We start from the raw sequence: 26710 nt of genomic DNA, 5'->3' as shown, positions 1-26710 counted from the left end.
AACTCCCATGCATGAACTACTCTCCATGCAATTACTGCTTGCTGTTGCCTTTCCCTGGAAGCAACATTCTGTTTGTTCTTGCCTGTCAACCTTCTCCCATTTGGATCATAACTAACAAAGAGTTCTGCCTTTTATCTCTCTGTCATTGAGTTGTATCTTGTCAAAAGAACCTTTAAATATTAGAAAACAACTTGCAAGCTTTCAAGCCAACTCCAAGATGTGTCACATTATATCTGCACACCCATACCCAACACCAAATTTTAATTCTCTTTATTGGACTCCACATTCACTTTTTTTTGCTGGTACCAATAGAGACGCAAAAGGGCTTTCAGAAAATTTAGCAGCAAAGTGGACTATAGTCCACTCAGGAGGTATATGATTACAAAAGTTCTGACTTTCCACCCATGGTAAGCAGAGACCCTCAGCTCTGGCAGTCAATTTTAACCACCAGGAAAAATTTTACTAAGTATTATACTTAGGTCTTTAACCTGGAGATTCTGATTAGATCCAGGTGCCAGTGTTCGTTAAGGCTCCTAAGTGTTTCAAATATGATGACAAATAGATAAATCATTATTGAGTTAGAAGCTAACCCTAGAAGCAGGGATGCAAGTATAGGTGTATGCTAGACTAAATTAAAGCAACATAACAACCAGTAAAAAAAAAAAAAATAGATAATAAACTTTGAGCAATAATTGATGGCCTCTGTGTGGCAGAAATGGTTGGCTGTCAAATGACAATTTCATTATCTGTCTGTCATGTAGTGTTATTGCTTCATGTTGTCTACCTGTGCAGAGATTACGTTTCTCAATAATCTTTGCATCTATGCAGGACCTGTGTCTTGTTTTTGCAGAGGAAAGCTAAGAAAAATGATGTGTGACACTTTTAGGCCAATGTAGTTAAGAAGAAAGATGTATCTCCTTCAAACATTCTTTTCGTGTTTTGCCCAGATGTCAATGTGCAGGATAACCCTGGCTCATGTATTAAATATGACATTATCTGTTATCCTGAGTACATATCAAAAGTCCCTCCTTCTCACTTATGATGCCTACAAATGCATTGTTACACACACAAGAAATATAGTTACATTAAATCAAGCCACTGATATTTCAGATGTTTATTAACATTATTCCAATTAATAAAAAAATTAATACAGTTCTGCCATAACATATCTAAATTCTGTGGTTATGACTTAGCAGTTGAATGATAGTCAACAAAGAAGAAATAAAACAAGGTAGAAGGCACAAAAACTCTGTGCTGCTGTAAGGCAACCGTTGCCTCTGTGGCAACTTTGGTGGCAATCATGTGCTCAACAAACTTAAAGATGGAGGAAATTCGTGAAGAACCAGAATATGAGAGCCTTTGTTGGTTAATATTGGCTGCCTTTAGCAAGATATTATAAGAATATATGAGTTCTGGTATGAATTGTTTGGTTTCCAAACAAAGATTGTAAGGAGTGGATAAAGTTCAGAGATCAAGAAGGCTTACAGGATTAGAGTTGATTCCTGCTTCTGGACTTTAAGGACTATGAGTAGCAGAGGCCCAGTAAAACTTCTCAGTTAACAGGTTAGATACAAACCAGTTGTAATGGTCAAATTACTAGCAATATCTTCCCATCTAAGGAGGTGGCTTTCACTAGGTTGACATAGAAAGAGATAAGAAGAGGAAACAAAACATTTGCTTGGAAGTGAAAATATTTAATCAAATCAATCATTTGGCATAAATAAATCAAATTATGAAACTAAATATACTGGTTTGACATAATGAAAATGTACAATTATAGGTAAAATGGTCTGATTTTCATAGAATTAATTTGCAAGCTTAATATGGTAGATTTTAATAAAACAAGTATTTCTATATGTAGTTGAACAGATTAAGTGATGTTTGAAAGAGTGTATCTTTTTCTGGATAACCTTGTTTATGTATCAATGTACATAGAGCTCAAATAATGAGTATACTTTTATTGTTCTCTATTTCTTTAAAAGATAATGGCAAGTGTAATCTATACCTATGATGGAAAAAATCCTAAGATGTAAAGGTTGTGGCAAGAAATAACATACATTACTGTTTTTTTTTTTTAACTGAGTATTTTATATCTGAAAGGTATGGTAGCCAAGGAATATAAAAAAAGGTATCTGTAGATTTTTGTGAACCATCTATTTTTGTATAGAGTTTTGTAACTTGTAAAGTAGTTTTATAATCTTATTTGCTATTCCAATTGATCATATGATATTGAGTGGATAGGAATGATATAAGATGACTCAAAGGCGTGGTAGCCAAAGAATGTGAGAAAAGTATCTGCAGATTTTTGTGAATCATCTATTTTTGTGCAGAGCATTGTAATTTGTAAAGTACTTTTATAATCTTATTTGCTATTCAAATTGATCACTGATATAGTTTGGCTGCATCCGCATTAAAATCTCAACTTGAATTTCATTTCCCAGAATTCCCATGTGTTGTGGGAGGGACCTAGAGGGAGGTAATTGAATCATGGAGGCCCATCTTTCCCATGCTATTCTCCCAGTGTGAATAAGTCTCACAAGAACGGATGGGTTTATCAGGGGTTTTCTCTTTCTTCCTCTCATTTTCTCTTGCTGCTGCCACGTAAGAAGTGCCTTTTGCCTCTGACCATGATTCGAGGCATCCCCAGCCATGTTGAACTGTAAATCCAATTAAATCTCTTTTTCTTCCCAGCTTGGGTATATCTTTATCAGCAGCATGAAAATGGACTAATACGATCATGTGACATAAGATACGAGTGACATAAGATGACAATAACTTCAGGCTAGGATTTTGTCAACCTGCCTAGGTTCTAATTTCTGCTACTCTATTCTTGTATCTCTGTGAATTCAAAAAATTATTTAACCTGTCTGAATATGCCCAATTATAAAATGAGGATACTTAATCCAACCTCAGAGGTGTTTGTGAAGATTACATGAGCTACACATGCAAAACATCTAAAGGAATGACTAACACAGAGTAAGCACTGAGAACATTTATTCTATTATCAACTACCATATTGAGGATAATTAGATTATTACTCAAATAAATTTCTTTATTAATGATTACATCGTTAATAAATGCATGCACTTGGAGTATATTCAGAAGAGTCAAACCTCTAGTTGAAGGATTCCCTTTCTTACACACAGTAAACTGCATTTTGGATGAATTAGTCTAAATATTTATTTACTGATTTTTAAAATTATTAATTTGCCTAAATTATACTACTGAAAGTAGATATAAAAGAGATTTACATACTGTATGAAGAAATATTACTGTTCTCCCCCATATGAAGAAGGAAATTAAATAATAACAATGGTAGTCTGTAATTGCTGCATAATAAAATAAAGTTTACTGTTTTGTGTTCAGTATGAAAGCTAGCCCCAGCTCTGCTTAAAATTAACCAACTCCCTGTAAAACCTACCTTATCTATTCTCCCCACATTCTCAGCAAAGTTCCCAGGCATCTCAAGACTCCTATTTTTCTTGCTGACAAGCTACAAGGTCATAGGGCAAAATAACACCCCAAAAATGTACAATGTGTTTCTCAAAATGCTATTTTTCAAGTGTAATGTGCATCACAAGATGTTACAGATTAATTAACTGTTTTTTGTTCTGGCTTCTGTAAACCTGTTAGCTGCTAAGTCATCCTGGTTGTATAAAAAATACCCCATTTTCTTTGTCCTTTGCTCAGTCTTAGAATGATAATCCACTGAGCCATTGGCCACCTTAATAAAATCCTCCTGTTTCACCATTGGCCTCTCACAATATATCTGTTTATTCTCTATTCCTGGGCATATGCAACCTTTTATTTTTTAGCATTTTTGATAACTGGCCATGTCATGAGTTCTACTTAATGGGCTGAGAGCAGAAGAGATGTGTGCCTTTTTGAGGTGGTATTTGATTATCTGAGTTTTATTTCTCTACCACATAAATTGTGGATGCTCTTGTTGAAATTGAGTGCCACAATACAGAAACAGCCTGGAATACTGAGCCGCTGTGTGGAGAACAGCTGCCCGCAAGTGTTACTAAACCCTTAGCAGACTTTTTACCAGCAAGAGAAAACCTTCAGTTGAGTTAACATAGTGAATGTGGAGGTTGTTTGCAATGTAACTCAATCAATCTGATCCAATAAACTGTATTTTCATATAGCTCTTTTGACTGGCAGATTTCAGTGTTTTTGCAGCTCAGAAAAAATTTTGCTTCATTTGCTTTCTTGGAGAAAGAATGAAATATATGTTTTGATTTGCATTGCCTCCTTTGGATAGGCGTTTCTTACCTTTCATAATTTATTTTATATTTTCTCATGCTTTTTCTTTTGGAACTGAGTATGAGACACCCGAGTAAGTCATATTCTTTATGGTGAACTGTCATTATAGATGTACACAAGATTACTCTCTTTTAGTAAGCTATCTCCCTTCTTCAACACTGATATTCACTCTAAAGTTTTTGATCTCTTTTATTGGATATGTATCTATACATATCCTCATAAAATATTTAATATTTTTGTTCATATGTGTTTTTCGTTTACATAAATGTATTGTGTCCTATTTACTATTTGTTAATTTTTCTCTCAACATGCTCTAAGAGTTTGCTGTTTCTAAAGTTTATACTATTAATTTATTTCTTCTGGGACATAGTAATACATGGTGTACATCTATCGTATATATATTCCTCTAATGATAAACACAAATTACCCATTATCATAAATACTTCACCAAGACATATTCCTATGTGTTTCCTATGGACTACTGGAAGAAATGCCCTGCTGTGTATACTTAGGAGTGGGATAGCTGGTTTATATGGGATACTTAATTAATATTTCACAAATTGTTGCCAGAATTCACTGGGTTTGTATGGAATACTTGGTTAATATGTCACTAAATTATAGGCAAAATTCTTGTCAATATGGTCATACTAGTTGATAATTCTGCCAGTAAGTCTTGAAGGTTCCAGTCCCCAAGCATCCTTACTAACTCTTGACATTACCTACTTTCCATTCACCCCTCTGATGAATGTAAACAGCATATAATTTATGTTTCATTTTGCATTTCTGTACAGAAGTTGATTATCTGTACATATACTTGTTAGCTTTTTGTTAACCATCTGTAAATTGCCATTTCATACCTTTTGTTCTCTTTTTACTTATCATTTGAAGAAGGCGTATGCTGTATAGTGATTATTTCCTATATTGTAACTATCTTCTCCGATTTAACTTTAATATGGAGGTACTCAAGCTTTTTTTTAAGTTAATTCACTCTGAATTCTAAGAGTACTTTATTTATTTTTTTAAGACAGGGTTTTGCTCTGTCAGCCAGGCTGTAGTGCAGTGTACAATCATGGCTCACCACAGCCTCCCAAGTAGCTGGGACTAAAACTGTACATCACTATGCCTGGCTGATTTTTAAATGTTTCATATGTTTCCCAAGCTAATCTCAAACCCCTGGGCTCAGGCAATCTTCCCGCCTCAGCCTTGCAAGTGCTGAAATTACAGAAAGGAGCCTGGCTTCCGGTATAAGAGTACTTTTGATTTTTCTCTTTTAACATTCCTTGTATGATTTTTACAATATTTACTCTGCTATTTTCATTGTGGCTTATAATTTTGTCAGTTAAGTTTTTAAATTCTTTCAGGTGGTTTTCCCTTGATGATAATCTTCTCTATACTTTTAGATACAACAATTGAAAACACTAACTGGAAGTCTTCTAGCATGTTACTCTGTTTCCTAAAATGTTTTTTGTAAATGAGGCATTTTCTTCAGTTTTTAAAATATAACTCACTGTCTTTTTTCAAAGTTCTGATTACTTTTCTTTTAAAATGGTCTTACATAAAAAAAAAAGTTTTTCTTTCTGCTCTAACTCTGAAACTGTATTTAAAATTTAACTTAAAATGTCCCACTTTTTAAACTCAACTTTCTTCTATCTTTTGCTCTGCCCCCTTACAAGGTTAATTTCTTTGATTTCTTACCTTTTTCTCTATCACTTCCACTTAGTACTAATTTCCATCACCAGCTACTCTTAACAAGACTCTCAAACTCCTTCTCCTTTTTATTTTAAACCATGTAGTAACTACCTGTGACCAAAAATCTTTCCAGTGCTTTTATACCAAACCTGTGACTTTCTAAATAATGTCGTACTTAGCCTCCACATTCTTACAACTGTTGGTGCTTTCTCTCGTGCATGCTTAAATCCTATGTACTCCAGCATCATTTTTCTTATTTATAACCTTCTTCAGTTCCTTTAATTTGGTTTCTATACCCTCCTTATTTGGTTATACAGCTTTCTGAATCTACTCTTGTTATAATGTCTTTCTCATTATAACTGTAAACTTACTTGTCTGTATTTCCTGTTAACTTGTCAGTTCTGAAAAAAAAAAAAACTGACTTTCTTTTTTCATTGATGTACCCTCAAGGCCTATTTTATTGCCTGACACATAATTGGTTTCCAATAAATATATGTTAAATAAATAAATAATGATTGGATGAGTATAAACATATAGGAAGCTTAAAAAATGTATTTTCATTTGAATTGTTACAAGTCTCAGTTTTTCTCTTTCATTTAGTAAAGTAGGATACTATCGATTTATACATTGTGAATTTCTTTCCAGACATGTGGAAATCATATTTGGAAAGAAAATATTCTCAATAGAGTAAAATAGTGCCCAGTAATGTCTCTTCAAACACCACCCACAGACACACCATGCAGCATCACTTTGTAACTAACTTCCTGCATAAATGTTAAGGAATTATTGACTTATTGTTACAATTCTTCTGGTGAGATCAGTTTTTTTTTTAGAGGCAGGAATAAAATCGATGTATCTATACAATGGTGTGTGGAATAGGTTTTTCTCTAAAAGCATTGCTTCTTAGTTTTTAAGTACAAGTACATCTCATTAAAATATTTTAAGAAATCAAGAAATGTCAGTAAAGGTATAAAGCAAAATGGGACTTCAAAGATTAAGTGGTAGAAGTTTACATCTCTTTAAAAGCTATATCCTTTTAAAGCTAAATCTAAAAATGGTGTATTTCCTGTATCCTTTCAGATAAAAAGAATGACTTGACAATTTTGGAAAGAGTGCTTTTACAGGCAAAGTAATGTGATATTTAATTTAATAATATGCAGAATGTAAAGCTCGTGGGCATATTTGCCTCCCAAGAATGCTTGCAGCTCAAAGGAGTCTCTTAGGGTACGGGTGTAGTAATTGGTAAAGAGAATTGGTAGAGATACAGCTCCGATATCAAAGAATATTTTCCTAGCATGAAAAAGAAGCTAATTGAAAAAAATGTTCTGGATTAAAGCACAGTTTACCCTAAGGTCCCTAGATTTAGAGTGGTAGACAAATTGGAAAGTGATTTTCAACTTGCTATATACTGCAATTTAGCATATAAAATGCATTTAATCATTGAGCTGAGTTTGATCATCTCTCACAAAGAGATACATACTTTAAGTAATATATGTATACTATAAGTACTAACATGCCCACATTTTTTCTGACATTCAGTTGATCTAGTTTTATTGTATAATCATACATGTCTGTGAGTGTTCCTTGCCTAATCTGATTTTGGGCCAAAGAAATATGCCATCAGAACCTCTTCACACGAGGCAGCCGGAAGCAGTAGGAACAACACTAGAATCAAAGTTAAGATATTTATGTCTATATGCCAATTTTGATAATTATTTTATACCCTTATTAAATCATTAGATCTACATTGTATCCTCTAAGACTATATCCTTTCTCGTTAAATCACTTAAACTTAATTAATCCCATTTTCTTCACATGTTACATAAGACTAGAAATACTGCCTGGTTTTATGTAGGAGGTAACATTTATTAGAACTTTTAAGAAGTCATGAAATATTTTAGAAATATTATTATTAGTTAATAGTGTCAATAATTGATTTGACTAAGGGTTTTTTTTTTTTTTTTTAAATTTAGCCTTTATTTGAATTGACTAAATCAGACATCCTCTAGTGTTATATATGCAGCTTAAGTAATTGGTGGGACTAAAATCAGCAAATGATAAAGTATGCTAATTGTGATGACAATTTGTAAATATATCTGCGTTACAAACCTGGAACCTTTGACAATCTGAAGCCCTACAGTCTGAGTCCTAGACTTGTGACTTTCCTGAATCAATGAGACAAATAATTTAAGGGCGTGTACCCTTAGTCTTACAAACTTTTATTTTTTCCCCCAAATAGAAACATTAAAAAGCAACCACTATCTTTATGTCACCATTGTTTTGCAAAATCAAGACAATTTGACAATCTTTCCCCACTCCTTTTCCCAAGTAGGAATATAATCTCAGAATAAAGAAGCAACTGAACAAAATGGAATAGATGACTTGAGAAGGAGAAGAGAAGAAAGGAGACCATTACAGCTCAGAGAAAATAGTTAATTCTAAGTGACATTGTGGCACAGCAAGATTGAGAGTTTCATAGTACAAAGAAAGAGGTATCAGAAAAAAAGTTTCCTACTATTACGGTGATTAAGGGATCCTTTGTAAAATAGGAAACAAAGTGGGTGAGGCATGAATTGATTTCAGCAGCTTATAACCCAGGTCGGAACTGTGATTGGCAGGACAATTTACATTCTAAGTAGATAGGATCCCAGAAATCCAAAGAAGATGTAGGACATTGATTATACTGGTCCTTTCATTGAAGTAGAGAATGTTCTTCACCTCATTTCCTCTAAAATACCTTTTCAAAATAAAATTATATTAAAGAGCTTGTTCTCTGACAGTATACCAAATTTTCTTTTTATTTTATTGTATTTAAAGTATAATTAATAAATAATCTGTCAGAGATAGTCAGATATTTTGTCAATATTTAGAATAGTTTACTGGTGAAGTAGAAAGAGCACTGAAATGGAAATAAGGAAATGTTTTCTATTCTCAATTATTAACTGGTTGACTTTATGTAAGTTATTTGATCTTTCTACAATAGAATTTTCATAATATATGCATATTGTGTTTCAGAATGGAGATTTTCACTAATTTCTTGTTGAATTGATTCAAATCAATAAACTCTGAATGTTGGACTTGGAGATTTTTAAAGTTCTTCCCATCTCTAAAGTTCTATGATAATTAATTTAACCAATACTTGCGGCTTGCTTTCCCTGTACCATATACAACAGTTCTGCTTACATCTTTCACTGTGTAGCCATTGACTGTCCAGTTGGCTTTCATTATCACTCACAGAGATAATTTTTATCAAACATTTGCTATACATTTCTACTGTCTTTAAAAAAATCTTTATCTTGCTACTTACAGACTAATATATGTTTAGGGTTTACCAAGGTGATTCAAATATGAGCCACTTATTTTATGTATTTCAGGACTACTAATACTACTTTTGATTCAGCTTCATTTAGAGTTTGTTCTTTTAAGGCCTTTAAAATCTATCTATCTATCTATCTATCTAAAATAATATATACACGCACATAAATATGTACGTGTGTATAATATTGATATATACATCATGTATGCATATAATGTACAAACACACATTTATTTTCCCCTAAAGTGTGACTTATCCAAGTATCCTCATTTTACAAATGAAGATTTTGGGGGTAAACAAAAGTTAAATAATTTTTCTGAAGTCACATAGCTTTGGTTCTGGTAGTACTAAGACTATAAATTATTTACAGAAATCAATCTGCGTGCTTTTATGAAGTATCATTTTATTTTTAAAGCAAACCCTTTTATGTTGCAAATTTGAATGGTTATAGAAAATAAGAGCCAGTAAAAATACATTAATTTTACTTAATCATAGAAGCATATATTTTATTTTGGGTTATATAAATTAGATTCGAGATAAAACAGCATATCAATTAGCTATTACTGCATAATAAGCCATCTCACAACTTAGTGGCTTAAAATCGCAACCACTTATTTAATTAGGATTCTATGGTTTAGCATTATTGTCTGGGTTGAACTAAGTAGGTCTTTTGTTTTTGACTTACCTCATTCATGCATCTGTGGTCAGCTGCCAGATGGGCTGGAGGCTGGCTCATCTAAAATGACCTCAGCTAGGATGACCTCTGCTTTTTATATTTAAGTAGCTTCTGATGTTTATTCACATGATAGTCACAGGGATTCAAAATTAAAAGGGGAAATATGCAAAATCTCAAGGGCTAGGCTCAAAATTAGATGTTACTTCTACCACATTTTACTAATCAAGTTATAAGGTCAGACAAGATTTAAGGGGCAAAGAAAGAGTGGCAAAGTTGTTTTACAAAGAAGAGTAGATATAGGAAGAGATAAGGAATTACAGTTATTTTTATAATCTAATACAAATTGCATTTTTGTAATATAGGTTTAGTTTCATGGTTTTATTGAGGAAAGCTTAAATCAAAAATTGCAGAATTTTTTTTTTCTGGCACATTCTAGCATATACTTACAAATACCAATTCTAGTATGGATGCAGATCAACTGCAGATGAGAATGAAAAATAAGATAGCCACTTGGGAAAACAGTTTGACAATTTCTTACAAAAAGTTAATTATATACTTATCATATAATCCAGTAATACAGCTGCTGGGTAACCAAATGCAATGAAAACTCAAGTGATATGCCCGCCTTAGCTTCCCAAAGTGCTGGAATCACAGGCATGAGCCACGATGCCCATCCCAAGATGAAGTGTATTTTCTTCTATCTCTGGATTAGAATTTTTAGTATTGGGTGACTACATTATATGCCTTATTTACCTCTGGATTCTTATGACAAATTCTAGACAAATTTATGAAATCCAATGCATATTGAATTGCAAGAGAATGTTAATGAGACACAGTTGTAAGTCATATGTTATGAATTGCTCTTCTAGTAGTTGGTGCAGGGAAATTGCCCAGCTCCAGTGTCTTCTGATCCCTGCTGGGTTCGGTGTGCTTACTGGACCAGCATGAGTCTTGCTGTGATATCTAAACCGTATCCATTTACCAGACTGGACACGTTTCCCTCAGTGCATTTCTTCAGATGTTTATCTAATTGCTAGTTAATAATGGCCATTTTCTGAAGCTAGGAAATCATAGATTCTGCCATGGTGCTAAAGGAGTATTAATACGCAGGTTTTGCTTTGTTTTTGTAATGGTTGTCTTCATTAATAGCACCTCTGTTAGTTTCAAGATGGGAACACCTGTGCTTGTGCCGCATGCGAGACAAACACATAATGTCCTTCATTTCTTCTCTATATCCCTCACTGGCTTTTAAATTTACGGTGTGTCAGAATAGAAGAAGGAAGCCAAAATAAAACAACAAATTAAGAACATTTGTCTGGAACAGAGATTGAGCAAAATTTGAGCCATGAGCCAAATTTGCCCCAGTGTCTGTCTTTGTAAGGTTTCATTGGAAGACTGCCATGCTCATTCATTTGTGTATTGTCTATGACTCTTATTGTACTAATTATAGTAGCTAGGGTTGTATAGTTGTACTAATTATACAGGTGGTTGTGTAGTTGTACTAATTATACAGGTAGGGTTGTATAGTTGTGTCACAGACCATATGGCCCACAAAGGTTAAAATAGTTACTATCTGATTCTTTACTGAAAATACTTATTATGTCTAGTAAATTAATTTGCTAAATAAATCTCTTGAAAAAATATATTTAGCAATAAAAAACTCTTTAATAATTTACTATGCATCATAAAGCCAATTTAGAAAGTCTATTAACTAAATTTTCTTTCTAAATAATAAGTCTTAATAAATGGGATATTCAAAATCAAACCCTCCTTAGTCCTACAACATGGTGTCATTAGGCCATTTACCCAGGAAGTGAGTGGTAAGAACATAAAAAAAAAAAAAAAGAATTCATTGTAAAACAAAAATGCTTGGCCATTGAATTAAACAAAAAAAAGTGAAGATGTTACGCTATGCACATCAAAGAAACAAATATGTGCCAGAGATTTCTGCACTTAAAGGCTGCCTTCTGTATGTTCATGCTAAGTATGAACACAAATTAAAATTAGTTGTAAATATCTTATAATGGAAAAATAGGAGATATATTCTGTTTTATCTCTGCTGCTAAAATTATTAGGCCAGGACCACTGGCCAATATTATCTCATTAAGCAGATTCTTTTGTCTTTTGCCATGGGGCAAAGCTTCATTCATGTGGCATCTTGAAGGTAGAATTAATTAACTCTCATTAGGGTCACTTGGCATCAAGGTAGAATTAATTAACTCTCATTAGGGTCACTTGGTACAGCAAAGTTTGACCTTTTTATTTTTGAAGATCTGTACCATTTAAAACAAAGAGATTCAATGAAAAAATAACATTTTTAGTCTATAGATATGACTTTATCTCAGGACATTCTTTTGCATGCTTGCTACTTGGAATTATTGCTGTTAGACATTAGAGAAAGCTTGTTGCTATGGTCTGAATGTTTGCATCACCCCAAAATCCATATGTTGAAACCAATTGAGGGCTCCAGTCTCATGAATGAGATTAGTATCTTTATAATGGAGGCCTGAAGGAGCTTGTTCATCCCTTCCACTAGGTGAGAATGTAGAGAGTTTATGGGACTGGATTCTGAGATGGTACTGGATTAAAAAGGATGTGACATGAAGATGGATAAGGGAACTGTTGATTTCAAAGCACTATCTGAGTACACTGGATTAACACCCTACTAAAGACCATGGTGCAAACACATTATTGCATGGCTCCTAGAAGTATGGTAAAAGCAGCAGTCCTCATTAAGTGAGGTGTAAATGACAGTATAGCTGTGGCAAAAGGTAGAAGAGATTACAAAGCTCATAGTAGAGAGAAAGCTAAACTGAAACACTTTTTGAGACCCTGGGCCTCCTGAGTGTGGTGGCTCACACTTGTAATCCCAGTGCTTTGGGAGGCCTTAAGTGGGAGGATCACTTGAGCCCAGGAGTTTGAGACAAGCTTGAGCAACATAGAGAGATTCTGTCTCTACAAATAATAATAATAATTAGCCTAGTGTGGTGGTGCACACCTGCAGTTCTAGTAACTTGGGAGGCTGAGGTGGGAGGATGACTTGAACCCAGGAGATTGAGGCTGCAGTGATCTGTGATTGTTCCATTGCACTCCAGCCTGGGTGACAGAGTGAGACTCTGTCTCAAAAAAAGAAAGAAAGAAAGAAAAAGAGAGAGAGAGAAAGAAAGAAAGGAAAGAAAGACCAGAGACCTATCAGGTGTTTATATTCTATATGAGAGCTTGTAAAATAAAATACTCACCAAAGCAGTGAGATATGCTAGTGAAAGGGCCTGCTTTACAGCGAAGTTCTATGGTGGCTTTCCTCTGCAGATTAGACGTGTGATAGGAGGTGCCATTACAGACTGCATTCACCCTCAATTACTCAGTGTAATAGGATACTAAAACCCCAAAGTGTAATAGGATACTGAGCACTTAACCTCAAGAAGCCAGGTCCAAGTGACAGCCAGGAGGACTTTGAAGACGTAAAAGATGCAGTGGTGGTGGTCCATTAGCATCTGCACTTATTTCACCACTCTGGCCACTAAAAGAGCCAGGAGCCAGATAATGGGCTACCTTCCACTACAAAACCAGCTAGGTAATAGCTCCACTGGCCACTGCTGAGCCAGGTATATAGTGTCTTCGCTAGAACAGACTAATGCAAAGTCAGGTTAATGATATGTGGCAATTGATCTGGTGAACGTGTACCTACTTATTGCTGTACTAAAGGAGAATCAGAAACAGTTTGCATTCACTTGAAATAAACCATTTTATATATTAATTGCCCCAGGACAATATTAACTAACTTGCTGTCTGCCACAGCACAATCAGAAAGACTTGGATTCACTAACATCTATCACAAGTATCATGTTCACTGGATCAAGTGAGCTAGTGGCTAGTGTGCCACTGACCTTGAAAAATGTTCTCTAAATGGTGGAAAGTAAACCCTTTAATGAGCCTGCTACATGAGTAAAACTTTTGGATGCCTGGTGGTCTGGGGAATGGTTGTCTAGTCCCATCTCTTACACTTCCCCCTGAAAATGAAACACAATGGCTAGCAGAGGTAGCCCTGTTCAGATTCTGGGGGCAACATATTCCACATCTGGAAATAATGCTCCAACCTTGGGTGATACGAAATGTTTACAGCTCTGAGGAGAGCCCAGAACAGAAAGTGCTCTGCAGCAGGCCTTATAACATAGTAAACCCCGTGACATTTTGAGATATAAAGGTAGGAAAAGACCTTGTGTGGAATGTCCCAAGAGAGAATCACAAAGGAGACCTGTAGAGTATAGGATAAAAATCAAATACCTTTATAAATATGAGTCCCTCGTATGTTACCAAGCTTTGGCAGAGGTGGGGGGTCTGAACATGGTGCACAAAGTAACCACAAAACCAGAACTGCTAATTACAATCTGGGTTCTGTTAGATGTCACCAAATCATATGATCAGGCAGGTCCAGGAGAAATCATTGTTAGATGGAAGTGGGACATCCAGGATAAAGCATTAACAGGGCCAGATGGCACAAATAAAATGTATAAGCAGGTAACCCAGAAACCCGTATCACCTGTTTCTCAACTTCAGATGGATTCAAACCTTAAAGTAGCAAAAGCAAAATGTTGAAATTTTGGAAGAAGGCATAGATGAGTAGCTTTCTGATCTTGGTTCAGAAAGAATTTCTGAGATGCAAATGGAAAAATCACTATAAGATAGACACTTTGACATTTTAAATTAAGAACTTTTGCCATAAGAAGGTACTGTAAAGAAAATGAAAAGTCACACATTGTGAGAACATGTTTGCGACATTAGTTGATGGTAAATTATTATGAGGACTGTGGAGGCTGAGGCACAAGAATTTCGTTTGAACCTGGGAGGTGGAGGTTGCAGAGACCATGCCATTGCACTCCAGCCTGGGAAAAATTGTAAAACAAAACATAACCCTTAAACATAAGCATTCATACCTTTAACAGCCTCAAATATAAGTATCTATACCTTAAAAATATAATTAATCAAACCTGAAATCACAATCAATTCCTGAAATGCTATAATTAATTATTACAAACTTTCAAGTATAAAAAGGTTCATTTGTGTACTATCTCAAGTGTCATGCACGCAGACACTGGCATTTGTGGGTGAGGGCTGGCGCCCAAGCAGGGGACAGAAACTTGGAATCCCAGAGCTACAAACAGGCGACTCTAGGACTTTCCATGGCTGAGCCCAAGACCTGGGTTAAATGCTTGACCCGAGAGCCCTTTGGGTGGGAAGCCCCTGCAGTGGATCAAACAAAAAATCCAGACAAAAGTAGCTTGGAGTCTTTCAACAGGATGAAACTAGCAAGGAAGGATGGTGACCCGAGGGTGCGGGCCTGGGAGGAGGCAGAGACAGGAGGGAGACAGGCGAGCAGGGAGGGCCTGAGTCATGGCCCAAGACTGTGCCAGCCCGGACAGTGTAGGGCTGTGCTCCTGGTACCCACAGCACTAAGTGTGTTGGCTGCTCTCGGATTCCCTCTTACTGTGGTCAAGTGACCCACTCCAGGGGCAGAGATACTTCAGGACTGATGGGGGAGGTAAGCCACCAAGACAGCAGGGAGGTTTCTTCTCAGGGACACAGTAGGTGGAAGGAAAACCTCTTCCCACTCCCGGGGTGATGGCAGCAGCCAAAGAAACAGTGCTGGCTGCCTTGGAGGATTTTCTGAGTTGGCAGTCTTCATCCTAGGGCTTAACTCCTCCCTGACTGCTGAGAGGCCTCAATTCTTGAGACAAGTATTGCCAGGGTCAGGGACAGAATTCAGAGTAAGAAAAATCTTATTTTCTGATGATAAAGATAGCACTACCATTGAAAAAAATGTGGAAAATTTTAACACACACACACACACACACACACACACACACACACACACAATACAAGCCCTACACCACTTCCACAGGAATTTTCCATTAATATTTTGGTGTTTATTACAGCATATATATTATATGTAATATATATAGCCATATAATCTATAATTACATTAAAATGTATAGTTGTACTTATATATAGAATATATAATTATTTTTCAGATAAATGTGGTCACATTGTATGAATGCTTTTAGAACCTGTTTTTTTTGTTGTTGTTGTTCTACTAAAAAGACACTTGCACCATTGTGTTCATCACAGCTTTATTCAGAGTAGCAAATACACAAAATCAACCTAGATGCCTATCAATGGTGGATTGGATAAAGAAAATGTGGTAAGTATACACCATGGAATACTACATACCCACAAAAAAGAAATAATGTCCTCTGCAGCAACATGGTTGCAGCTGGAGGCCATTATTCTAAGAAAATTAACACTGGAACAGGAAACCAAATATTGCATGTTCTCACTTATAAGTAGAAGCTAAACACTGGGTACTCATGGACACAAAGAGGGCAACAATAGACACTGGACGCTACTAGAGAAGAGAGCAAGTGATGGAGGGGGTAAATGTTGAATAACTATTGGGTACTGTGCTCACTATCTTGCTGCTGAGATCAATATACTCCAAACCTCAGCATCACACAATATACCCATGTAACAAACCTGCACAGGTATCGCCTGGATCTAAAATACAAATTGAAAGTATAAATGTAAATACATAAATGAATTTTAGCAATGCTATTTTCGGTGAAACAGGAATTCTTGGAAAAGTTTAACCATAATGATACCCATTTTATAAAGTTTAAAGTAAGTCAAGACTGAAGAATTTAGTCTGAACAAAATTTTATTTAGCCTCTTGGGGGGGTGGAGGTTAGGGGAGGGATAGTTGGGGGTGGGGGATTGGGGAGGGATAACAGAAGAGAAATATCTAACATAGATGATGGGGGTGTGGATGCAGCAAACCACCAACACATGTGCATACGTATGTAACAAACCTGCAGGTTCTGCCCATGTACCCCAGGACTTAAAGTATATATAAAAAGAAATATATAGACATATACATAGATGTCTATATATGTCTATAGATGTCTACATATAGATGTATATCTATATATGTCTAAATAAAATTTTGACATATAGAGACTTATATAAAATATATAAACATGTATATAGAGATATATATACAATTCATATAATATGAATATTAAAAGTAAGAAATAATAACATCTGGGATATGAAGAGGGGGCAGTATAGCAGGAGAATAGGAAATTAGTGTAACGAAGATTCAGCAGGTGCAGACAGTTTGCATAAGCAAAAGAACAGCAGGTACAGCCAGTTTGTATAGGCAGGAGAGCAGCAGGTGAAGCACATAGGCCACATCTTCTCTCCCATGATAAGAAGCCACTTTCGCCTCTGATTGACTGCAGGGCTGGGTCTCCACTTCAGACTCTGTTTGGTCGCAGGCCAATCATTCATAGGGTGAAGCCAATTGGAGACCTTTAAAGGGCACTGAGGGGTGTTGCTGGGTTCCTTTAGCTTAATAAAAACCCTAATTAAAGAAGCTGTTGAACCTCTTGCTTGAGCTCACTCTTGCTCTGTGCATTGTCTTCGATAAATCTGTGTTTGTTACCCCTTTCTTCTGTGGCTTTTTCTTTGCTTTGTTCTTTTGTTACCTTGTTTGTGCATTTTATTCAATTCAACACCTAAGAACCAACACAACTCTGTCTGGTAACATATTTTGGAGAGCCAGCCAGGAGGTAAGCCCAAACTTTGGGATTTATTTTTCCTTCTCCTTGTCAAAGCTGTCATCTGCATGCAGGGGTCAGGTAGTTAAAAGCCACTAGGGCACCTGCTGCTTAAAGTCTCCCATGACAGGATAACTAGTTCATAGAACAGGACACTTGCTGAGGGCAAGACAAATCCATATGACAGGTTTATGCGTGTGTGTGTATGGCAAAATGTTTTTGAGGAGGTTAGACCCCTCATATTCTGATTTCTATGTTTGTTTTTTTGATCTGTGTGAAGGGGTCATGCAGAATTACTTTATATTCCTTTTCTCAGAGTAGGGCAAGATATTTCAGTTTTATGTATGAATTATTTTAGCATAAGAACCTGGAATCTTTCATTGTTTGTAGGAACAAATCCCCAACTTTATTGTTAATAGTTTTAAGGTACATTGCAAGATCCCTGTTTCATGAGGGTTACAAGCTGAAGTTTATTTCACTTGGTGCATCCCAGTACTAAGGGAATCATAGTAAACCATTCCATAGCCTGTGGAGGGAAAACATCCACAGGGACTCCTGACACCCTGGGGTCAGGAATGGCTGCAACAAATAGGCCCTCCTTAGGCCAGACCACTGTGGTAAACACCTTTCAGAATCCTTTAATCTGTAAAGCTTATAGTAGACCATTCCATTGCATAGGGAGAGAGAACATCCAAAACAGCACTCGTGCCCACCCTGTAGTCGGGGATGCCGCTTGACACCCTAAGGACAAAGATGGCTGCAACAAATGGGCTCTCCTTAGGCCAGATCACTATGGGAATCACCTTTCAGAATCCTTCAATCTGTAAAGCTTCTAAGATTGACCCTTAAGAAGACTGAGCCAGACATTGTGGATGAACCCCTCTTATAAGGACCACTTGTCTCTTAGAGGGATCTACAGCTGTCCCCCATATAACTGCTTGCCAAAGGCCCATGCAATGCCATCCAGAAAAGAGAAGGACTACATTAAGCCCCAACACAGCCGGAGTAGAACATCCTGCTCAGCAGCTCCTCCGGCACTATTACATCTCAGGACAGTAGCAGAAGTAGAAAGGCCAGTTTGAGCACAAGTCGCATTTTCCGTAAGTGATATCCAATAATGTAAGGAAAAGTTGGGAAGGTGCTCAGAGGACCCTGGCAGGTTTGCAGATGGGTTCCAAACCTTAGCTTGGGCTTTTGACTTATCATGGAGAGATGTCCAATTCATTTTAGCAACCTGCTTCCCTCCTGTGAAAAAGGAAAGGATTTTTGAGGCCACCTACCGTGAGGCAGATGATACGATATGTTTGTCCAAAATTCCCAGGGCAATCACTCAGGCCCAGACACAGTGCCTACCACTGATCCGAATTGGGATTATAATATTCCTGTGCAAATGAATAGGAAAGCAAATTTCTTGAGGCACTCCTTGAGGGAATGAAAAAGGAGATAACCAAGGCTGTAAACAATAAAGTCAGGGAAGACACGTAAGGGAAGAAAGAAAATCCAGCTATGTTTTATGGCAGGTTAGAAGATGCCTTCAGAAAATATGCAAATTTAGACCCTTCCTCTCCTGAGGGTATGATGCTAATGATGTAGCATTTTATTAGACAGTCTGCCCTGGACATCAGGCACAAGCTCCAAAAATTGTAAATGGGACCACAATCTAACCCAAATCAGTTTCTTGATACCACCTTTAGGGTAGATAACAATCATAACCTGGAGCAGGAAAAAGGGGAACAGTAAAGAAAAACAACAAGCCAAAATTATGGCAGCCGTCATTGGCGATGCCCTGAATGCTCAAAGAACATCCAAAGGAAACCCAAAGGGCCATTAGAAAAAATGTTAGCAAAGGCTCTTGCTTTAAATGCCAAAAAAAAAAAAAAAAAAAAGACATTAGGCAAAGGATTGTACTAAACCCCTGCCAGGTCCCTGTAAGTCCTTTTACTAGTACCAGTCCTGACCCCTGGTACTGGATGATTGACTGCCCCCACTCCCACCGAGCTGCTCAGTCAAGACTTTTGCAGTGCAAAAGGAGGAACTAGATGAAGACTGAAGGGGCCCAGGGCTTTCCTCATCACCCCTGCCCAGGAACATCATCATTACTACTGAGGAGTCCCAGGTAACTCTGGATGTGATGGGTACACAAATTCAGTTTCTTTTTAATACAGAGGCAAGTTACTCTGTCCTTACTGCATATGTAGGAAAATCCTCCACCAGGAACACAACCGTTTTAGGAATGGGAGAGAAAAATAAAGTCAGGCATTTTACCCATCCTTTAACTTGCCAGTTTGAGAAACAAATTTTACGGCAGGAATTTCTAATAGTACCAATCTGCCCAGTCCCCCTGTTGGGAAGGGATATTATGGTTAAAATAGGGGCACTGCTACAATTTAAACACCACCTGACAAGATTGCTAATTGTCAGTGATGCAGACAGTTTTCCAGGATATGTCAACAAATAGGCCCACCTGCTAGCATGGTATACTGGGAGGCCTGGAAGGGCCTAGAACAGCAGTGCCAGTCAAAATATAATTTAAAGACCCCAGTCATCTTCCCCAACTGAAAACAATACCCAATTAAGCTGGAGGCAAGAAAGGGCCTCGAATTGGTAGTTAAGGATTTGCTTGCCCGTGACTTCTAAAATCCTGTGATTCTTCCTGCAATGCTCCCATTCTGCCCGTTTTTGAAACCTTCAGGAGAATACTGTATAGTATAGGATCTCAGGGCAATTAATGAGGCAGTGATCCCTGTCCACCCATTGGTGGCAGATCCATATACTCTTTTGACTCAGGTGCTGGGAACACAGAATGGTTTTCAGTCTTTCAGGATGTCTTTTTCTGCATTTCTCTGGCCCTGAAGTCTCAATATCTTTTTGCTTTTGAATGGGAAGATTCTAATGGCAGAGAAAAACAACAGTACACCTGGACAGTACTCCCTCAAGGCTTTTGGGACAGCTTCCCTTCCTTTTTTTTTTTTCCCCCCTAGGCCTTCAAAAGGGATCCGAAGGATCTTCAGTTATAAAACAAGAGTATACTCCAGCATGTAGATGACCTTCTTGTGTGTAGCCCAACCCAGGAGATACCTGATCAAAATACTACAAAGACCATGAATTTTCTGGCCAACCAGGGATACAAAGTGCTCAAAGACAAGGCTCAAATTGCCCTCCAGTGGGTCCAATATTTGAGGAATATCTTAACCCCTAAGAGCCTGGCAGACATCCCTAGAATGAGTGCAAGCTATATGTGGTTTGGGATAGCAAAATCCCTTTATGAAGCAACAAGAGGGCCAAAAAATGAGTCAATGGAGTGAACCTCAGAAATGAGGAAAGGCTTCGCCAAGATAAAACAGACTCTTAGGCTCCCACTGTTAGCATAGTAGACCTCACTAAGCCTTTTCAGTCTTTGACTCTTTTACTTTCTCTTCTGCAGTCAGCTGCAAAAAAGCTCAATTTTTAAAGAGGTCATAAAATTAGTTTAGGCTTACCTGGATAATCTTCCTATCTCAAGGTCATCTGTGCCACATCCACATAACCTAATGACGGTAGTAAAAGCCATCAAATTCACAGATCCAGTAATTATGCAGGGCACTTATACCAGAGGGGCAGGAAATCTTAGGAGACATTTCAGAATTCTGCCTGCCACATCAATCGGGACTAAAAAGAAACACATGATTAGTATTAGCCCAATTATGTGCATCAAAATTCCATGTAAAAAAAAAAAAAACTAAAATTTATCTTCTAAGAGATGTCTGGATATTTCAGCTAGTACTTTATTGAGTTTAATTAAGCTCTTTTAAGGATGAGAGTGTCTCCACTAAATTTTGAACAAAACTTTAATAAAAAAATCACCTTTGGCTTAAATCATTACATTCCATGGGCAAGTGTATTAATTAATGTGAAAGTTTTGGTTTATAGCAGATAGTTTCTAAGAATGTGGCTTTCTTTAAAATTCCTACTCTAGAGATTATTTTCCTGACACTTTATTTTTAAAGTTAGTTTTAAGTTATCCAGGCATGGAATATTCATCAGTACATCTTGGTGCCAAAGACCCTGAGCTATGGAGCATTACTTCCTAAGTTTAAATCCTAGTTCTGTCACTTGTTAGTTGAGTGGACTTGGACAATCACTTAACCTTTTTGTGTAGGGCTCCTTCTGAACACCGTGGAAACAACATTTTAGGTTCTGAGGAATAACCCAGATATTGCATGTAAAAAGTGTAGCATGGATAGATTTTATAAATATTGGCTTTAAGTAGTATGATAGTAACTATTTCCTTATATAAGCTTATTTAAAAGTATTCTAGAACACATGAAAACAATGCTTTAGTTATCTATCATTTTAACCCTTTTGAAAAATATAATACAAAATATATTAACTCAGTATTTTATAATATTGTATTAGTTGCCTCTTTTATCATCTTAAAATAGTCTGATGTCATTAAATGTCATTTAAAAATTTTATTTTCATGTGTTTGTAAAATATATTAAAAATTATTTTTTTAGTAGCAAATACCTTTATTTTTCCATTTCTTAAAATAGCTTAAAAATCCCCAGTTGCCATCTGGTGTTCTTAAAGTAAATCCACTGAGGTTTCACCAAGTTCTTTTTGCTTTTTATACAGGTGTGGGATATTTTCATTGATGCAATATATTGTGAACTGACAGGGTATTTGTTGCAATCTTGCTCATTTTTCTATCAGTGACTTATTCTTTATTAAAAGAAGCTGGAAAAATTGAACTTGTGAAACCTTTTTATTTGGTTTGCCTTTTATATCTCTTTTTTATAAAGGAAAAATTTAGGATATTTCTCAGTTTAGTCTCATAAGATATTTTGATAAAGTGCCTCAGCACTTTATAGTCAAACATGAAAGACATAGAGCTGACTTCTTCACCATTGAAGAAGTCAGTGCTTTCTATAAATCTTTGTGCCTTGCTTTTTAAAGGTTTCATGAACCAAGAGTGGCAGCATCGCCTTTGCTTAGTTAAAACACAGTGATATATTTCTTTTACTGTCAGGAACTGCTGATATGACAACTCAAGGGAAATGGTGAAATGAGAATTTGAAAAGCCAAGCAATTTCCTTTATGAAATTATATGCCATATGCTCAACATTTAGGTCACAAAGCATGCTTAAAAAAAAAGGAAAAAAAAGATCTCAAATTCATGCAAATGAATTATCATAAAAGTAAATATAAAACAGAAAACACTCATTTCTGGAGTTTGCTTTTTTGAGATAAACAATGAAGACTTTGGAAATATAATTGGAATTCTAGGACTTTGGAATTAGAAAACACATTACCATTTGTAGACATCTGCTTAGAATCTGGTGCTGAAGGTATTTCGCTACTCTAGGGTACCTGACTCCTGTAAGATGAATATACATGCCTGAAAGGTGCAGAAATGGTGGCAAAGCTCTGAGTCATTTGGGTTCAGGAGGGTCCTCAGTGCTGACAAACAGAATTCTAACACTTAATGAGGGCTGGGCATGGAGAAGTGTGCTGCCCAAATGGGTTGTAGCATACATGGCTAATGGGAGACAGGAAGTGGCTGCAGAGGCACTCAGAGGCTTGTATGGGTTGGGAATTTCCTTTATGCATATATTAAGCAGGGATAAGTGGGATACACACTGGTGGAGAGATATCTGGTCAGAAATAGGCATCTTCCACAGATAAACTGGTGGCATAAACAAGTAGTGATCAACCTCTAACCTGCCTGGAAGAGTAAATTAACTGGCTAGCTCACTTCTATTGATGCCATCCCTCTTTTTGATGCCAACTGTCACAGGCTGAAGAAATTAAAGAAACAAATCTAAATAGATTTCCTTTTATTACATCCTCAAGTTAATCCCAGCTCAGAAAGCCAGAGAGAAAAAGTCATTCTTTAGTAGTTAGATTAAAATCTATTTTTGTCTTTTGAACTTTCAAACTACTGAAAATCTGTCATACTTGCGAAAGTTCTGGGAAAAACCTCTAGGATGATATTATCTGATGGAAGTAGAATAGTAGCAAAAGTGATTCACATACTTAACTTAAAATATTCTGATAGTCATATTAAAAGAATAAAACAAAATGAGTGAAAATTATTCTAATGTTATAGTTTATGCCATGTACAAAATATTTCAAGGCATATAATCAATATAAAATAATTTCTGAGAAATATGACCCTCATAATTTATACTAAGTCTTTGAAATCTTGTGTGCATTTTCCCCTTATAACACATCTGAGTTTGGACTAGCACATTTCAAGTGCTTGAGAACCACACGTAACAAGTGGTCACTGTATTGGACAGTTTGTTTATAACAGAATCAACATGATGTTAGGTTCCTCATGACAATCATTTCTTATTTCAGAAGTCTGCAGGTGTTATACTATGCTGGCTGTGAAAATGCACCTTTAAACGAACTTATAGTGTGGATATAACACAGTGCTTTTATTACATCTTCTATAGAAGATGAAGATGGGTCCAATATACATATATTAGATAAAAAGTAACACATGAAACTAAACAGTAATGGCATAAAAGTAAATAACTATCCACATTTGGCCATGCTGATTTCATCTGTAAATCTAGGATTATATTATTTTAATTTCATCGTCTTTACCCAGGTTTTGAACATTACTTTAAAGAGACTTTGCATATTTTTCCATGTGTTGTCCTTGTTTTGTTGAATAAATATTTTAGATGATGTTTTGTGTTATTTGGCATATATTTCTATCTGAATTTCGGTTTTTATATTTGGAGAAATAGGGAGGGCTACAAATTCCTGAAGGCCAGACAGCAGCATCTTGCTAACCTCGCTCACTACACACCAACTCAGTTAAACCATAGCAGATGGGTCAGGATGTAGTAAGTGGATTAGTTTTCATCAAGAATATTTTGAAAAGTAACCTAATGCTTCTATTTTTTAAACTTTTCTAATTGTGCTAATTTTTCATAACCCAAGACTATTGCCAAATAAATACATCGGAAAACATTGAGAGCTCAGTGCCAGGCTCTAGCTCCATCTTATTTCTATTATCAGTTTTTTACCTAAGGCTGGAGGTCTTTGGCATCTACTTAAGACCAAGATTTGTTCCTGTTGAGAGCACCAATACTTGTTTAAACCAGGAGATCCTCATGGCTTTACGTCTGATCCTCTTGTTTCAAGAATTTTATTTGATTTCCTAGACCAACACTAACTTTTGCATTTTGTAATATTGTGAATTATACTAGCAAAGACTGGAGACTTCAATTACCAGTGATAGAGCAGCTGTCATGAAAATGTATTGATAAAATTTTATTTGTATGGGTCTATACGTTAAGTAAGCTAATTTTAATTTATGTTATTTTCATGTAAAAGTTCTATAAAATGGAGATATTTCATTTTCTCCTATCTACAATCTATTATTATTTTTCTAACTTTAATGAAAGTATTCACACATACAAACAAGATTAGCTAAATATTTATCCATTCCTCCTCATCCTGTCATCTACAGTTTTATCGTTCTGTTTTCCTTGTCCTCCGAATGTATTTTTCCACTCATACATTGTATTAGAGACTGATGTGTGAGTAAGAGTAGGGGTGTTTCTATTCTTCTTCTATATAACACTATGCAGTAGATCCTCTTTATTTTCAGTTTCACTTTCTGCAGTTTCAGCTGTCCACGGTCATCCACAGTCCAAAGATATTAAATGAAAAATTACAGAAATAACGTGTTTTAAATTGTGTGCTGTTCTGAGATTAGCATAATGACATCTAGTACTGTCCCACTCCATCCTACCCAGGATGTAAATCATCCCATTGTCCAGTGTATCTATGTTGTCGATGTTACCTGCCTGTGAGTCCCTCAATAGCCATCTCAGTTATCAGATTGACTGTGGCGGTACTTACTATAGAGTTTGTGTTCAAGGAACCCTTATTTAACTTAATGGCCATAAAGCACGAGTAGTGAAGCTGGCAGCATGGATATGCCAAAGAGTAGATATAAAGTGCTTCCTTTAAGTGAAAAGGTGAACATTTTTGATTTAATAAGGAAAAAACATAGTGTAAATAGTGTTAAGTACTATCTGAACTTTCAGGCAGTCACCGGAGATCAAGAAACCTATCCCCCATGGATAAGAGGGGGCTACTATAATACACTGTGAGGAAGATATTACTGTTTCAAGTTTACACTTAGGAAAACTGATATTTAGAGAGTTTAGTAACTTTCTAAAGATATCACAAGTAGTATATGTGTGACTTTGACCACTTCTCACCATCTCTATCAGTCTCATCCTTACAATGCTCTTTATGATGTGGCCCCTCACAACCTCTCTAATTTTATGTCCCATTACTCTCAAGTTTGCTAGAAGATATCCTGATATTTCTTGTGGCCTTAGATTTCAGCTAACATGAAGACACAGCCTCAAGAAATGTACAAAGCCTTGTACTTGGTAGCAGAGTTTGCTATTTATCTATGGTTACCTAATATATTATCTGAAAACTGAATGACAATGTAATTGATTATTTGTCATGGTTTCTGTGGGTAAGAATTAATGAGAAGCTTGCTGGGATGTTTTGGCTATGGGCCTCATGAGATTCCTGTTGTAGTCATGTCATAAGTTGGCTAAAGTTACGATCATTTGGAAAATTGGCTGAGCCTCCAGGCAGAATCATGAACATGGATGGCAAGTTGAAGCTGGCTGTTGTCAAGAGGTATAAGTGTTTCTCTAGATGGTTCTCTCCAGAAAATATACAGAAGACTGCCTTAGTATCCTCACAATATGGTGGCAGGCTTCTCTCAAAGTGTAATCCACAGGCCACTATGGGAGGTATTCTGCCTTTTATGAGCTACCTGGAAACTCCCACATGAGAATTTCTGTAGTATTCTTTTGATTACGCAAATATTCTCTGATTAATTGTGGGTGAGCATAAATAGTGGGAGGCTAGAAGTATTTGGGGCCGTCTTTGTGGCTATGTACCATAGCTAGTTTGAGTCTCAGATAAAACTGTATGAAGCTTTCTCTGAACTGTTTTGTTCATCCACTTTGGGTTGATTCTTATGTCATTTTCAAATGCAAAATCTTAATTGATACATTGGGATCCTAAAAGATTCGTTCGTTGACTAGTTTGAGCTTCCAATCACAGCAATAACTTAAAATTCAAATTATTACAAATATTAAGATCCTTAGGGATTCA

General features: G+C 36.3%; 1 long non-coding RNA gene across 1 annotated transcript; it reads left to right on the top strand.

Moving 5' to 3' along the window:
* Positions 1-374: 374 nt before the first annotated feature.
* LOC108314534 lies at positions 375-25551 on the top strand. The gene is made up of 3 exons (XR_001829520.1): positions 375-387; positions 6871-6875; positions 25479-25551. It is a non-coding gene; the product is annotated as an uncharacterized LOC108314534 (long non-coding RNA).
* Positions 25552-26710: the final 1159 nt, after the last annotated feature.

Source organism: Cebus imitator, unplaced genomic scaffold (assembly GCF_001604975.1).
Source record: "Cebus imitator isolate Cc_AM_T3 unplaced genomic scaffold, Cebus_imitator-1.0 Scaffold155, whole genome shotgun sequence".
NCBI lineage: Eukaryota > Metazoa > Chordata > Mammalia > Primates > Cebidae > Cebus > Cebus imitator.
Note: the sequence above shows the minus strand (reverse complement) of the source record. Positions and strands in the feature narration are given on the sequence as shown.